This window comes from Phaethon aethereus (assembly GCF_964289735.1).
Source record: "Phaethon aethereus genome assembly, chromosome: 12".
In the NCBI taxonomy this organism is placed as follows: domain Eukaryota; kingdom Metazoa; phylum Chordata; class Aves; order Phaethontiformes; family Phaethontidae; genus Phaethon; species Phaethon aethereus.
Window position 1 is genome coordinate 2,485,308 of NC_138588.1, and position 16,811 is coordinate 2,502,118.

A 16,811-nucleotide genomic window follows, 5' to 3' on the forward strand; every position below is an offset into this window, starting at 1 on the left:
CCACAACCCTTACACTTCACCAGTAACAAACAGTTTGAAAATTTCTCTGGGTAACAGTTGCCTGCAAAGCACTTAAAATTTATAAACTTCTCATACAGTTTCTGACATTTATCATTGCTAAAGTAAATGGAAGCAATGGAATCAACTATGCATCATGAGTAATATAATGCAATATTAAAGGACACCCAGTGGAGTACTTTAGAGGCTAAGGAATCTAAATCATACGCTCAGTGCTGGGAAACCATATAGGAAAATGTGTGGCACCATTTGTTGTTTGACTGTAGCTGTCGCTGCTCAGTGTTATGTGAGAGCTAAGCTGCGCTGCTGATGCGCAGTGTTACCTAATTGACAGCAGTGATTTACTATTTACGTGAATTAGAAGAGAAAGGAACTGTGGAAAGAATTCCTAATGAGTGATCACAAGTGTTTCCACACTGCCCGCCACAGCCTAAACTAAACAAAAGCTTGCAGCAAGACAGGGAGATGGGCTCAGGCAATGAGACTAACTCATGCTACTGCTACGGGGGGGTCCCAGGCAGGCAGCCTGGAGCATCCCAGGTCTTTTAAGGGTCTCCATCTAAGCTACTTAATAGAGAAGGACAGATAAGAGGTATGATGTTAAGTAGCACTGATAAGATCTGAAGGACATTCCCATCTTCACCTCTTCTAACTTCTTTTTTGTTATCCTCTGCTGTCCTGGTACAGGTAGAAGATGCATAGGCATTGAGTAGATGCCCTGAGTAGAAAAAAGAACTACTTTGAACATACATTTATGAACACTACAACAGCCACTGTGATCTCTGCATGTCACTAGGCAGCAATCCTGACATGACTTTGGGAGGTGTGTGGCTTCCACAGGTCTTGAAAAATATGGAGGCCTCTTCCTTTGTGGCTGCAAGTTTTGTCTGGACAGAATTTGAAAGCTCTAGCCAATTGCCAGGGACTTCTAAATACCCAACAGCCTGGTTACAGCAACCACTCTGCACAAATGACCACTGACATTCACAGATCAACTCTGCAGCGTGTGTGTAGATGTCTGAAGCAGATCAGTTGTGTAGCGCATGCGCAGGGGATGATGGGCTAGATACTCTGTGCCAATGGTACGCGCAGGGCGGATTTCCATCTGGGAAGGCCCAGGCAAAGGAAAAACAAATATGGAAGATATGGCAGTTTTGTACATATTTTCCTCCCCACTCATTCACGGCTTCTTACATATATCCCAGGAAAACATACAGATTTTTTAAGTGATAATCAGTACTGGGATTACACTTTGGAAAGCTTTTGTTTTGTCCTCTTTCTGGGTTTTTATTTGTTTGGGTTTTTTTAACCTTCCCTGCATTCCTTTCCTTTCCATCTTTTTGCTTCTTCCTTCGGTCCCACTGAAGATACACAGGATCATGATGTAAGAAATGTCACCCTTCCCATTGCTCTATTCCTCCTGCAATAACCTGCAAATTCTATTAGCTGAAACGATGTGGGACACTGGGATGGATTGGGGCAGACAGAGAGGCGCAGACAGAAATACTGCCTGGTAGCGTCTGGTAGCCTGGCACTCACTGGCTGCTTGGTGCAGAGCTGTGCTGTTACTGTGGAAGAGTTTTATCAGAAGGATCAGTACAAACCCTAATCGTATTACAGAAATTGTAAGATGAAAATGAAAGTTTAAATTACTTAAGTGTTTATCTTCATTTGTATATATTTGGCTGTTAACAAGATGGACGCATACACGACACCACCCCCAGCCACATGATGAGTGAATTTATGAAAGGTGAAGCAATATGAAATGAAACTGAAGAACAGCCAGCTGAGACCTCCAAGTCCTGTCAGCAGAGTTACAGGAGGCATTCTGGGGGATGGTGGAAGCACCATTAGCTCCACTGCTGAAGCTCAGCACCCCTTTGTTTGTGCTGATGCAACAATCTGTGGGACCACACTGTAAACCAGGCCTCTGGAACAGGGTGGGAGGGTGCTCAATAAAAAATATTTTTTGAGGACTCTCTACACTGCGTCATGAGATCTTGGGATCTACACCTGCTCTAGTAAAGCTATATAAACTATACATGAAGGATCAGTCAAATAAAAGTCTAAAAATACTGTTCAATTCCTGTTTTTGTCTTTAATATAAAAATATATACTATTTTTCTGGTATAATGGTCAAACAGTTATATTGCTCTTCTGGGATAATGATATGTTATTACTAGCAAATGAGCAGCTTCTGAAGCAATGAAACTGATTTTCAGGGTGGTCCGTTTTCAGGTTTTTTAATAAGGATCTTCTCACCATCACAATTACAGAATGAAAGTTTGGAAGATAGGTAAAAACAGTCTAATGGCTCAAAAGCACAAGGCAAACAACGAATTTTGAAAGTTTACTTATCTGCATTAAGCTTATGGTCATTAAGAGAATCTCATCACTTTGGAGAGCATTTTTAACTTTTGAAAGTTAGCATGTGGCTATGTAATGTTGCTCTTCACAGCCATTTCCTTAAAATCTTTGCAGAAAACATCTGCGACTGACAGAGAGAGCAAACAACAAAGCAAGATTCACATACAGCATGACTGCTTCGTGTTTCCCTGTTTTGATGTTTTTATGGCATAAACACATTTATACATAAAACCAGCAATGCTTTATTAGTTAACCAATAACACAGATCACGCAGTGCAGCCAGTAAGTATATCTGCCCCAAGAAAACACAGAGATTCAACTTGGCTGGCATTATTATTTACACACAAGACTGCATGGAATCTTTGCTTCTAATTATAGCTGTGCCTAGCTGGGGTGGGTGGATCAAATGTGAAGTTCCCAGGCAGGATGAACGCGTCAACAGGACATCATCCCTTTCAGACAATTTTCAGGTCAGTCTCCACCTACCCAGTTTGATGCTACCAAGAGTAAATTTGAGATGCGTGCATGTTGCACCCTCACCAATATCCCAAATTCAGTCTGGCAGGAAGGAAAGACCAGTTTCCCATTCCCAGCTCTACCTGACAAGCTATCTGGTCACTTCCTCTCCACCTCCAGATTCAACCAAGCGCCATTGCATGGTCCTCCCACTAGCCAGCGGGAGGCAAAAGGAAAATCCTTATGGAGTCCTTGGCCACTAAGGACTAAAATGCAGAAGAGGACTTCAGATCTCTTGCTTCCTTCTAAAAGCCAAAGATCTGCAGCTGACATCTTCGTAGGGAGTGTGACAACTCTTTCACCAAGCCACTCCTACTGCCACTTCCCCTCTGGTGATGATCATGTCCCATGCAACACATTTGGCACACACAATCACAGGAGAGAGCAAGGGACCATATTGGGACATCCGTCGTGAAAGGGATGACTGACCTTTACAACTGCTGAGGAACATGTTTTTTGATTGTGTTTGTCTGAACACAGGTCTCATGTCAACCAGAACTAGAGGTCATGGAGAGGGGGAGGCACTGATGTACGGTCCTAGATGCAGCACAGTGAGAGGCAGGAATTAGATGCGCCTCACATCAGTGTAAGGTTTGTTTTCATATACACACGTATTTGTACTTGCACACACAAAAACACATCCACCCCATCCTATATGGCAAGCTCATGGAAAGGTAAATCAGACTCTGAGCTTCTTGAAGGTGTTTTGGGAAAGCACTGAAAGGAGGCTATAGTCTAAAAGTGTACTGTAAAAGTCTAGTCTCTATTGCTCTAATTTCCAAAACACCAAGTCCCTGCAAGACACACACACTCTAAAAAATAAAACACCATATCAAAGATCCCTCTGGGAATACATTCTCTTCACTCTTCAACGCCAAATGTACCCTCACTTGCCCCCTTGTAAACTGATTAATTTCAGTGGGAAGAATCTGCTCAGAAAATCAGCAAATTCACGCAGTGAAAATAAGTATTTGTACATGTTAACTCAGAGACTGCAAGCAAAACCAAGAGAAATCTCTGTATTTTTCTCTGCTCAACAGAAACAACAGGATTTATATCAACTCTTATTTTCAAGCTGCAATTGCTATTTAATCTGTTACCAGGCAGTTTTTCTCGAGTCATTTTGCACATGGATCAGATGCAACCCCCTTTCCCTGAATTAAAGAGTAAATGAGTGCACCATCTGGCCAGCCCCTTGTCTGATTCAGCCTCAGCGCCTGCGGTGGTATTCCAAAATGTGAGGAATGCTCACCCAGTAGACTCAGTTCACATCCTCCCTCCTATTGACTAAAGCTGCTCTGTCCCCTTCTGGGCCGCTTTATATAAGAATTTGGTGGGAAGACTAGGTCTCTGAAATCTTAACCATCTTCAAATGTGCATGTGTGTGGTCTGAGCAGGCAGCTTAGGCAATGAGAAATGGGAAGCCACTAAAATGATTCTGCTTCTAAATATTTTGACCTTTATTGACATTTATAAGTAGCAGGCAGCTTAATTACCAATTAGAGGAAGTTATTAGCTACAAAAGGAGCCTGTTCTTTTTTTCCTTTATGGCTCCTTTCCCAAACCAAGTGCTGTTAGATGAGATTTCTGTGGCAGGACAAGGCAAAGGAGCCCAGGAGACTTAGGCTACTTCACAGCTAAGCCCTGCAGAAATCCTCACAGAAATCAAAGAGCTTTCATAAAGTGGATACTCCAGAGACAGCCCATTCAGAGCAACAGACTCTCCATTTCTGTTGGTGTTAAAGCCTTGTGTTACAGCACTGTCACGTTTTTCTACATGGAATTGCTTGGTGGGCAGTATGGCTGGCTGGTTTCCTTTCAAGCACACCCATAAACAAGGCCTATCCAAATTGGGTTTGGTTTGGGTCTTTTTTCCCCATGATATGCATTTAGAGGCTGGCACGAGGAGCTGAGGGCATACAAAACTTGGCTACTAATCTTGACACATACTGTTAAAACAACTGGAAGTTCTACCCCAGAGATGGATGAATTCCTTCAGCAAACAAAGCAGCTCCTTTAAAATCACCTAGACCCCAACTCTGCCTACAGGATTACATGGGCTGGTGGCTCCACACACATTTATGGTCCCACTAGAGCATTAGGATTGTTTGCTGGGTGATGGCACTCCCGAGAACATCTTAATTAGAAAATATTTTTTAGAATGAACATGGTCTCCCATAATTTTAGAGTATCTTTCTTTCACTAGAAACAAACTAGGAGAACGGTACACCAAAACTGCAATGTTTGCAAATGCTCTGATACCTGATACATATATATATGTGTATATATCTATGATTTTTTAAAAACTAAACTAGTGCTAATATGAATTAAAAATTAGCTCATGAAGGAGCTACCAAACTCTGTACAACCATATCATTCTCAGTTCTGTAACACATACTAATGTTGTTTAAGAAGTCTTTATATATGAAGGGAGAAGCAATGTAGATAAGACATGGAAACTCAAAGAAAGATACTTAAAACATTATTTCCTCACTGGGTGAATAATCTCAAGGTATAACTTCCCTAGTAGCTAGGAAGGTAGCTGCATGATCCAGACCACATTTCAGAGTATATCAAACCTAAGACATCATGGAAGTTCCAGCGTTCTCCCAGGCATAGTAATGAGGCTTTTCATCAACTTTCCTCCTGCTTATATCAAAAGAAGTCCCACGACACCTTCCACCAACCTCACCTTCCGATTTTCTGACAAACTTCTGGACTCTCAAGCAAGACATTTAATGTTAATGTCATTTTTTTTTCCTTCTCTGAATTTTTCCCCAGATCCTCCTGGCTTTTTTTTGCTATGTATTCTTTACACCTTCTTTACTGAGTAATTCACCCTCAGTTTCAGAGGAAAAAAAAATTTACTTATAACCTATTTTAAACTACGAGTTTGATCCTGCAATCACTAAAGTCAAAGGCAACAAGGGCGTTCTGTTCAATGGGAATAGAACAGACCCAGAGTTCCTGGACAGTGTGTTTTTAATCAGGGAACCTTCACATCAAAAAGGAAGTCATTTGCATCATATTAGTATTCATTGTCCACCTACACAGGATGGGAAATTTGCTGAACAAAAAGGTTAAGTGTGCTGATGCCAAGAGGGCTTGCCCATTGCAGAGCCGGTCTCAGCAATGAAAGCATCTCAGCTGTACCTGTTCCAGGAAATTACATCAAAAAAACTCTGCATTCATGGCTCGAGGGAGTCAGACCTGTTTCTTACAGTACATAAAAGGTCAGCTGAGATCACCGTGTGTATTATTTCATCCCAGGAACAGTCCAAGTATACCAAAACCAAAAATAAAGCTCAAGTGAAAGGAGGTAACAGAAGGGAAGCTGCTGCAGCCCATCTGACAGGGTTTACTCAAATATGTCACTTTAGATCAACAGAGAAATGTCCTCCTGCAAAGTGTTTATCGAGGGACTCTTGACTGAAAAAATGATACAAGAGTTCTTTGTGCTGGCTGCAAAAAAGCATATGTGGTCTTTACCATGCAAGACAGTTCTTCCCAGACTGTGGCTCACAGAGTCAGCTGGATCTGGGGCTACTTCTGTAGAATCCGTGAAACACAACTGAGTCAGAAAAGCCTATTGTCAGAAGGCTACAATTTGCTACAGAGACGTAGCCATCTCCGCTGCAAAGCTTTAGGCACCTGCAGTTCAAAAAAAGACTGCAAGTCAGTTAAGTGTCACGTATGTGCTACAAAAAATTAATCTGAGTCATAAAAGAAGGGATAGAAGGGGTAGATGCATTTTAAGTGACTTCAGTCTAAAAGTCCTCATAATTAATTGCTAGACTGCTCAGGAAAGCTGGTGGGACACAACAGGTATAGACATACCTTTTCCTGCTTCTTTGCAGAAGCAGCTTCTGTCAGCTTGATTACATATAGCTCAGGGAGTGACAGCTAGGTAACAAAATGTTGTAAGCACTAGAAAGTAGCTTGCCATTGGGACAGAAATTAATACAGATTGAACTGAACAGGGCAGGAAAAAAAAAACCACGGTGCTTGAGACCAAAAAGCAATGAGGCATGTTGGTGTAGGTGGACTCACTGTCTGCTCAGATTTAAAGTAGCTCTTTCCTGTGCTCAGCATTGTGTAAGAGCAGTGAACTCCTCCCAGCCCCTTCAGTCCTCACTACAGAAATAATACAGACACATTCACCTTTTTGGCAACTGTCGTGGTTTAGCCCCAGCCAGCAACTAAGCACCACGCAGCCGCTCCCTCAGTCCCCCTCCCCCAGTGGGACAGGGGAGAGAATTAGAAAAAAAACTCGTGGGTTGAGATAAAAACAGTTTAATAGGAAAGAAAGAGAGAAAGAAACAACAATGATAACAACAATAATAATACTGACAAAGGAATGTACAAGAACAAGTGATGCCCAGAGCAGCAATGGCTCATCCCCCAGCGATCGATAGCCCGTCCCCAAGCAGTGATTTCCGTCTCCTGGCTAACTCCAGTTTATGTACTGGGCATGACGTCGTATGGTAGGGAATATCTCTTTGGGCAGTCTGGGTCAGCTGTGCCCTCCCAGCTCCCCGGGCACCCCCAGCCTCCTTGCTAGCAGGCCAGCACAAGAAGCTGGACTGTCCTTGACTACTTAGCAACAACCCACAACATCAGCACATTGTCAACAGTTTCTCATCCCAAATCCAAAACATAGTCTCACACTAGCTTCTGTGAAGAAAACCAGCTCTATCCTGGCTGAAACCAGGACAGCAACAGACTCAAGAAATTAGTTTTCAAGGTGGAAAGACCCTTATACTGGATCATTGCACTGACATGTTGTGGCTGTTCAGGACTACTGAATGTCACACCTTAAAAAGCTTGTGCATCTTTTAGGAAAATGTCCCAAGCCTGATACTTCTTCTCCTTTGGCAGCCATTCAGGCAGCTTCGCCTTTACCAGCTATTACCGGAGGGACAGATGGGATCTCACATCTTGTGTGAACTTCCGGTTATCAAATAACTGAGTAGAAATTATAGATAAAGATACCTTCTGAAAGATTAATAACAAGCACAGCTTGTGCAAATATCAGCCAAAGTAGCTGCTGAGGTGCAGGCTCCAAAGACTTGGAAAAGCAAATCAAATCCAAGCTTGCAACAGTGAGCAGGTATCAGTAGAAATGAAATATATGCCACAATTCAATGATGACCTTGAACAATTCAATAAATCACATCACTCCACGTACACAGCTTGACAGGAGTCAGACAGCTGCACTGCCCTTGAGAACTGGGCAGTGGGTTCTGGGAGGAAGGAAATAGCTGCCACATGCAGTAAATAAAAAGTTGTTAAAAAAAAAAAACACACACAGTTTGCTACAGAATCATTGCATTCAGCCTGGCTAGAAACACAGGCAGCTACAAACCGATCATTCATCTCCAACATAAACACAGATTTGGTTAGACTAGCAGTAACATAGGTTGAGATTTTTAGTAGATGACATAAATAAATGTATTTTTATATTTCCTGACCACATTAAGCTTGAAATCAGAGTTCTAAAATGTGAGCCACACACTATAAGACTTCTAATAGCCAATAAATTCAGATAGTCACAGTGAAGCAATGTTTTCTCCTTAAAGGTACATTTTGCTGCAGTGTACATAAATACAAGGGGACTTGTTTTTTTATGGATTTGAAATTATATGTAGCTGAACATGACCATTTAAAAAAGGTTAAAGTTCTCTTAGGAGGACAGCAAGATGGAAACCACTTCAGAAGGCACAATCTCAGATTCCAAATAGTATTTCTCCATGGAAAGACGTTGGTAAGGAGATGGGGGAAGGCTGGGGAAAATTACTTTCCCCCCAAAAAGGCACAATCCAGGAGAGGAAAGCTAAAACATCCCAGCTCAGGAACATCAGTATATTCCTCTGTTCCTATCTATCCCGCCTCTGCCACACTAAGAAAGCACAAAACAAGTTCTTATCGTGCCCAGTGCACCCATCTCCCATTTGTAAAGTAGGAATTATAGTGCTGGAATTCCCTTAGGTGGCGTCAAAGGAATGAATGACCTTCGAGAATTACCAGTAATACTTAAGAGATACTTAGATGCTAAAGGTCATTTTAAATCTCTATCTCTTACAGCACTCTAAAGGGGAGATCAGCATTATCATCATGATATCCCACACCAGGAAACTGAATACAACAGATGCAATGACTTTCACAGCTTCTCAGAATGAGTCAGTACCAACATCTGGAGTGATTTGCAGGTGGTAGTTGGCCGTACAATACTTGAGAAGTATCTAAGATCCGTAAAGGCTGATGTCCAGGCTGATGCCCAGCAGTCATCAGAGAACTTAATGATGAGAGAGAACTTACAGGATCACAAGGTTGAATTTCAGCATGGCATTACTCACTAAGCAAGCTCTGGCTGAAGGACAGCAGTGCACTGCGTGGACTTTGAAGGCAAGTCCTTCCATATGAAAGTAAGTTGTTTAATTTTTGGACCTACCACTTTCTGCGGGTCTCTTATAAAGAGACATGTGCCCAGTGGGGGAGCAATAAAGAGAGTCAGTGTGTACTGGCTCTACTGCCTGTTATTGACTGAATGTTGTTGGAGTAGCCAAGATGAAAATATCTGAGCACTGACGTCACTTCGATACAATTGCTTTGGAGGCTATTCAGTTTTCCTTGGGGCGCCTATTCATTTTAGGAGACTTGCTGATCTTTGTCTGATGGCTAGAGTTTTATGACCAGAAAGAAATGAAGATGGCAGCTAAGAGCCTCACTTCACGATGAGTAAAATAATCCTTTTAAGGGAGAATTTGCCATTCCTAGCTCAGTTTAAAAAGCAGCAATTGAGACTGAGCAGATGGAATGTACTAGCAGAATAAATTTTAAAACACCAAGTACTTTCAAGTGGAATTTAGCTGCATGATGACAAACAAAACAAAAATAATAACCACCTCTCCACCCACCTATGTTAAAGTTGAAAAGTCAAGCATTCAAGAGCTGGACACTCCAGAATTAAGGTTGCCTTGTGCAGTCCTAATTCACTTCTCCTGTGTGACACAATTAAAAGATATTTTTCCCCATGGCCTCACCCCATTTAGTGGGCAGGATGAACAGAGCTATTCAGTATTTCTTTTTTTTTACCTTTTTGAGTCAATGTGTGGCCTTGGTTTTATTTATAGTATGCAGTTTAAACTCTTCACTGAAAACAGGATTATTCATATCCTTGTGGGTTTTAATATAACAGTTATCACAGAAATATTTGCTTCAAAAACATAACAAATGTCTCATGACAAAACCCCTGACAATGAGGTAGGATGGTAGCATGGTCCCTTCAGCCCAAGTGCTTAATCAGAATCAGAGGTCCCACAAGATTCGTTCGACTAGTATGAGATCATCTGAATGCAATATAGTGTATAACATATTCTTGGGTTTAGCAAACCAGTGGTAACAAAACTTCATTTCTCTAAGACAGAGCTCCAAAACTTCCACTGCTTTGAGTTCTGTGTTTGAGAAACCATCTGCTTCCTTTCATCCCTAGCATTTGCAAACCTTGTCTTCTGTCGTTTAAAGCACCTCCTTCTAAGACCCCTGGGCAAACAACAAACAAGGAGCCAAGCAATGTAGTGGCGTAAGGCCAGAATGAAATTATTCCTAGCTCACTTGATTTTGGAAGTTTCCCATTGAAATTTGCAATTTAAAAGAAAAACATTACTCCCTACCTCTATTTCCATACCATTATTTAGAAGTATACAGGCATGTGCTTACACATACACCTGTAACTAAAAAAGTAGTCATAACTGATTGCAAAGAAAAATGAAACAACTTTATGTTTGTAGGATTTTTGTTTGAACGCAACAATGCTAAAGTTCTTTTTCAGCAGTTAATCAACCATCAGCAAAGTTTTAAATCAACTTTAATTCAGACTACATAATCATTCTTCTCACAAACAAGGAAATTTACATCCATCCTTCTGCTTTGGATCTAAGCTAGAAATCAAGTAACTTTTCTTTTGAGACATTGTCTCTATAGAAAAAAAAACTACCTCAAATGAAACCCAGCTGAGAAATACAATTTTCAAGTTTATGCAAGCCTGCAATCCCACCTGCACAATCTCTCAGAGAAATCAACTTGATTCTCTATGTCATACTTCTTGTTTGATATTATTGTCTTAAAGAAAAATGCTTACGCTGAAAAAATTTACCAGAAAAAAAGAAAAAAGACTTACTGTTCTGACAGCCGTCAGGATCTCTTTATATTCTTCTGGTCCATACTGCTTATCTCAAACTGTTCCCCAATGATACTCTCTTCAGAGAAGAGGATCTGAAGGCTGAAAGAAATATGCACAATGCTTACAGTTTATATCCACAAGACTGCAAATTTGGCATGTCTGGAGGCTTTAGCTTTATTATTACAAATATATTTTGGAATTTGTATTTTTGGCATAAGTGGAAGATTCATTGTAAATAATGTAGCTCTTTTTTAAAATGTGTTAAATAAGCTTGGATTATTTCAAATTCAAGTACTTCAGCAATGACTGTAACTAACATTCTTTTTTGAGTTGATGTAGTAAAAAGAAAGTTAACAAACATGATCTCAGGTATCACTTAGCATCTTTAAAAATACCACCATTATTATCCTAGGATGCAGCTACCTGAAACAATGGCATTGCTACAAGCTGCATTGGATCAAGACCTTTTTGTTCTTAGAATGGCTTTTTTCTTTAATTCAAAGCTATTTTAAAGTTTAAAAAGTTTAAGAAAACCAAACAAATCACCCCTAACTGGAACTACTACTGTCCAGCCTATCTTCTGCTCTGGATTTACAAGGACACGCTTAAATCACAAAGTAAGTTACCCCACTGTCACACCTCCTAGTTTAAGGCAAGTCATCTAATTTATGCAGACAGAAGTTGATGCTACTGTCTAGACAGTCCATCCTCCTACCCACCATTATTCTTTAGTGGTCCTAGTACTACAGCTCAATATAGATCAGTTGTAGTAGCACCAGGGATCTTCTATTGCAGACGTGGACTTTACTTAATTAGCTAAGTGTTGTATAAACACAGCAAGGAAAAAAAATTATCCCTTCCTCAAAGACATTGATGCAATTATTTTGTTTTTCTAGCATGAGGATCACAAGACATTTTGCAGTTAAGTCTCTCAGGAAGGAAGACGGTATTTTCAGTCCTGTTTTACAGATGGGAAACAAGGAGGAATGAGTTCAGTAGCAAGACACAATGAACTATGCTTTCTCTCTGAAACTGGACATACTCTGAGTGCCGGACTTTAAGATGGGAATCTCATAAAGCTTCTAGTTACATCTTGTGCTTTTCTGAGCTTGGATCCAATCTCATCTGAGGGTTGGGTTGTTGGCTTTTTTTTTATTTTAATAAATGCATTCTCTGATTCGTAGCAATGTTTCACTGAATTATTTGCATTATGCCATTTTTCACAGCCTAAAATTGAAAAAAGGTACTGAAATTTTAACCCTGCACATCACAAACTGACAAAGGCTCTCAGAACTTCATCCAAGCCAGGCTGTATTAGCTAGACTTTGTACTGACTTAGTCAGCTTTGGATCAGTCCCCAAAACAGCAAGGGGGCTGTGATACAGCAAAGCACTGGGGCAGATATTTCACTTTAAGAATACATTAAACCTTCATTGGCATCACTTGGTATTCTACTTGAGTAGAAGCTGCTAATGAGTACTAGTAAAATTTACCCCTGAAAAGGCAAAAGTAAAAGCCATTTTTGCAAGGTTTTTTGTTTGTTTTAGTAAGTAAGCTACAAGAAGTACCAGGCCATGCCACCAAATAACTGTCACTGTAGGAGCTCAACCTAGCTGTACAAGAACTGAGATTATTGTAGTTCATCTTCACAATTTCCCCATGAAGTTTTAAAGTTTACCTAGGAAACGACAAGCCTGGCAGTTTAGAAAGCAGTTCTCTCATGCTGTGCTCACATGAGTAAAATCTTCCTTTCCCTCGCAGACCTGACACTCGAGTCCCACTCACAGCTCTCCTGAGGCTGCAGAGTACCTTTTATAATCCTTTACTACTCTTCTCCACTTGTATCAGCCAGGCAGAAAGAAACAGAACCCTACCGCTGAACTAGTATTAGTAGTTCATGAATAAATAACACATTTCCAACTCACTGGTACTCTGCGCAGCACTTTCCACTCACATTTTTCAAAGTGGTCTGTAGTGCAATGATCAGCATTGCAACCATTTCACAGGTGAAGGGCCTGAGGAAGCAAGCCCGGGGTCAGCCTGGCACTCCCCTGACTCTCCCCAGGCTCCTCCAGTGCTGTGCAATGCTGCCTCTCGGTGGAGCACAGCTAAACGCTCTGCAAGCCTCTCAGCTTTCCTCTCCAGCCTAAACCTCCAGACCTGAACAGAAGCAACACTGGTCTCAGTGTTAGTAACTTAGTTACTGAGGTGCTTTATCTGTCCACTTCCTCACAATTTCTGTCTGCCTGCTGCATGAGAAAAGCACTAATGTCGTACCTTCTAGGGTAGCATTAAAGATAAAATGCCCAAGGGGTGTTTTAAAACTGGTAGTTAAATTGGGCAGCCAGAAGCACTGAATTTGAATGTTTCATAAGCTAAGTTGAACATCCATAGAAAGAACAATTGTATGATTTCAGTAATGAGCTAATTCAACTAATTCAATAATGAACTAATTCAAACCCTTCCAAAATAATTCATGAACTCTTCCTCATTATCAGTTTACAGTGCTTGGGGACTTTCATTAATTATCACTATTCCTAGTTGTTAGATGTATTTATGTTATGGGTGCAGTGTAAAGATGGACATGGAAAAGAAAATATAGCTGTGCCTTTTTGTTCATACTCACAAGCAGTGATGGGAAAACCTCCAAAAGCATTCTTGATGTTTTGTAGTTGTCAAGACGCTTCATTTTCTCTCATTCCCAAGCTTCAGAAGCTTCCTCTTTGTGATTGCAAACAGATGATGGTAGAGCGTGCAATTATAGTAATACAAGTAAATTCCAATCAGTGGTAGCCTGCAGCAGCTTCTCAGTGTTCACATCAAATGGAGGCCAACTCTTAGCATGAAGCTGTCAGCAGGAAAAGATAAATTAAAATTGATTTTTAGAAGCAAACTTCTGTGACCTTCTTCATTGCACCCAGGAGTATCTGTAACATCTGTCATTTATTATATATCATGGTTGGGATTTTCAACCGTCCACTGAGCTTGGGCATTTAAAATCCAATACGCACCTTTGACTATATCTGTGCGAAGTCTCATGAGTTTTGACCATTTGGTAGAACAGCATTCCACAAAAGAGCGAAGTGTCTGCACCTTTTCACCTTATTCTTATTATTAAGAATATACAATTTAGGATCTTCTTTGAAAATTACACCTTTAAAATTTGAGCTTTTGGTACAACTAGAATAGATTCTGTAGATTTACCCTATCCTTGCCAATCTTTACAAACTTTCTTTGCAAAACAGAGATGGCAGTTTCTCAAATATTTTCATTTTTCCAAAAAATACCCCAGTAAAACCAGTGGTTAGTGATAATAGCTATTCAGTGCGCTCAATGGACATAAAATATGATAGCACTAGCTGCGTAGGAACTGCTAAGTAAATATGGTGTAAGTTTCAGAGTTACCTATCCTGATCTCATCTCAGGGATCACAGTTCAAACACAAGGTCTTTCAGACTTCTGGAGATTTTCTTAAGATGGAGACTGTCTTCAGAAGCTGCCCACCGATTTCCCAGGATACAAGAAGATTGGTATTCCCCACAGTGAGAGGCCAGCAGTGGTACCTCTGTCAAACTGGGTACCAAACAGTTGCAGAGGTACCAAACAGTTGCATGGCAAAATTCTGCTAATGGTGCCAGCCAGCATTATCAGTGCATTGCATCCCCATGTTCCGCCAGGGCTGTCAAGCCTCCTGGTAATCCTGGTAGTCCAAAGGAAGGCAGCCTTGTCAGCAGGTTGGGTCAGCCGATGACATAAAGAGCTGGGGAAAAGGTATATAACAAGGTCAGGTCCACCAGAGTTTATTGGGTAAAGGGCAGAGCTGTGCAAACATGACTGCATCAGTCTGGCTAAAAACATTTACGTAAAAAATAAAAATGGCTCTAAGCATGGAAAAGTTGGTGATCTTTATTCTGAAGTTACTGGGAAACCTATATATGCCAGTTCAAAAACAGTCTTTTTAGAGCAGAATGAGTCTTCAGTGTCCTTGATCTCTTTTTATAGGCAATAAAATGATCTCCCACATTTCCAAACACTCCTTTCTGCCTTTAGAATTCACTCAGTCATAAGAAACAGTTCTGAACATCTTCTCTATTAACAACTACATTCCCCCAACTGCTTCAAGTCAAAGCAACATGATTGATTGTAAAGCAAGGCATCCTCATTTCAATTACTTCCAATTTTCTATTTTTCTCTGAAAAGCAAGTCCAGGCCATTAGTACAGTTGAGGGTTAGACAAAAAGTTTCCAAAAACAGCTAACATAATGCAACGAAAGTCATTTTGTAACACAGAAAAATACAAGTACAGTTATACAAGTGTTTTTGTTCCAAGAACAATTGTAAGTGGATTTTGTTTTGATTTTGAAAAATCTCCAATATCTCAGGGTAGTTGCAGTAGACCACACACTGGAAAAATTATGTGTTTTTCGGGTCACTGTGTAATAAGAAAGGATTTTTCTCTCTGAGACAGAAAAGGCCTATTCAAGCTTGGAAAGGGAGTGCAAGTCGGAAGAATGAAGCATCAGGAAGCTGGGGAGATAGGTTATAATTGTATGAGGATGATTTGGTCTAGTTGTCTGAGCAGCTGCCAGGGAATTAGGAGAAGACAGCTTCTACTTTTTTCATCAAATAAATACCAGTTTTATGGTATCTGCTATTAGGGGTTACGCCATCTCTGGTTGTCTATCTGGAGCGAAGAGGTTTTACAACACAAAGTATAGCATATATATACAACACAAAGTATAGCATATATAATATAGAACTTAAACTGGGAGGATAAGTATCAATTCGTTTCAGATAGCGGGTTTTGTGCCAAAGTTTTTGTGGTATGGTCACATAGTACTCTGCAGGAAGACAATACATAAACATCTGCATCATTTATGGATGAAGATCCACTCCAGGCTGTAGACAAGTAAACAGCAGATAAACTGTAAACTGAGAGTCAGTTGTGACTTTCCCCCGACTTCACAACCCACCGTAGTAAGCCAGTTCCATAACTTACTTTCCAGGTGATTTTGCTGCAGTCATTGGGCAATTTTGGATGGACTCCACTGAGTACATTTTTTTAAACATTTTTTTACTAATAAAAGAAAATAAAAGCTTTTATAGCCTTGATGTGTTTCTGGCACATTTTAAAAACTGCTGCTAATAAAACTTTTCCAAGATGAAACAGGAGGAAAAAATGACCAAGCTGCAGCAATGTAAATATCTCACAACTTTTCTTTTTTTTTTTGGGGGGGGGGGGTAAAGTTGGGCTTTTATGCAGAAAACTGGGAAACATCAGCACATAAAAAGATTGTGTTAGGAAAGAAAACCCATGTAAGCACAACTTACAGCGTGGAACAGTATCATGTTTCTAGCAGCCCATCTTAAAGGTAGTTTGAAAGAATCATGTTTTCGTGCACACTAAGGGCTTGCTCCTGCTGACCACTGAAGTCAGTGACAATTCACCAAATGTCCCTAAAGCAGCAAACTGGCTCATACGTATGGCACTGGGCAGAGAGCCAAGAGATCTGAGTTCAGTTCTCAGCCTGATACAAAATCCCTGTGTGATTTCTGTCCAGTCTCCCTGGGCCTCAGCCTCTCATCCATAAAGAACAGTGATCTGTCTTTGTCTGCTTCCACTGTCAGTTCTCTGAATAGTCATAGTCTCCCTCTTGGCATGCCAAAGCCTTTGTTTTTGGTGTGTTTTTTAGGTGCAATTGTGATTTAACAAGAAATGACTAATACA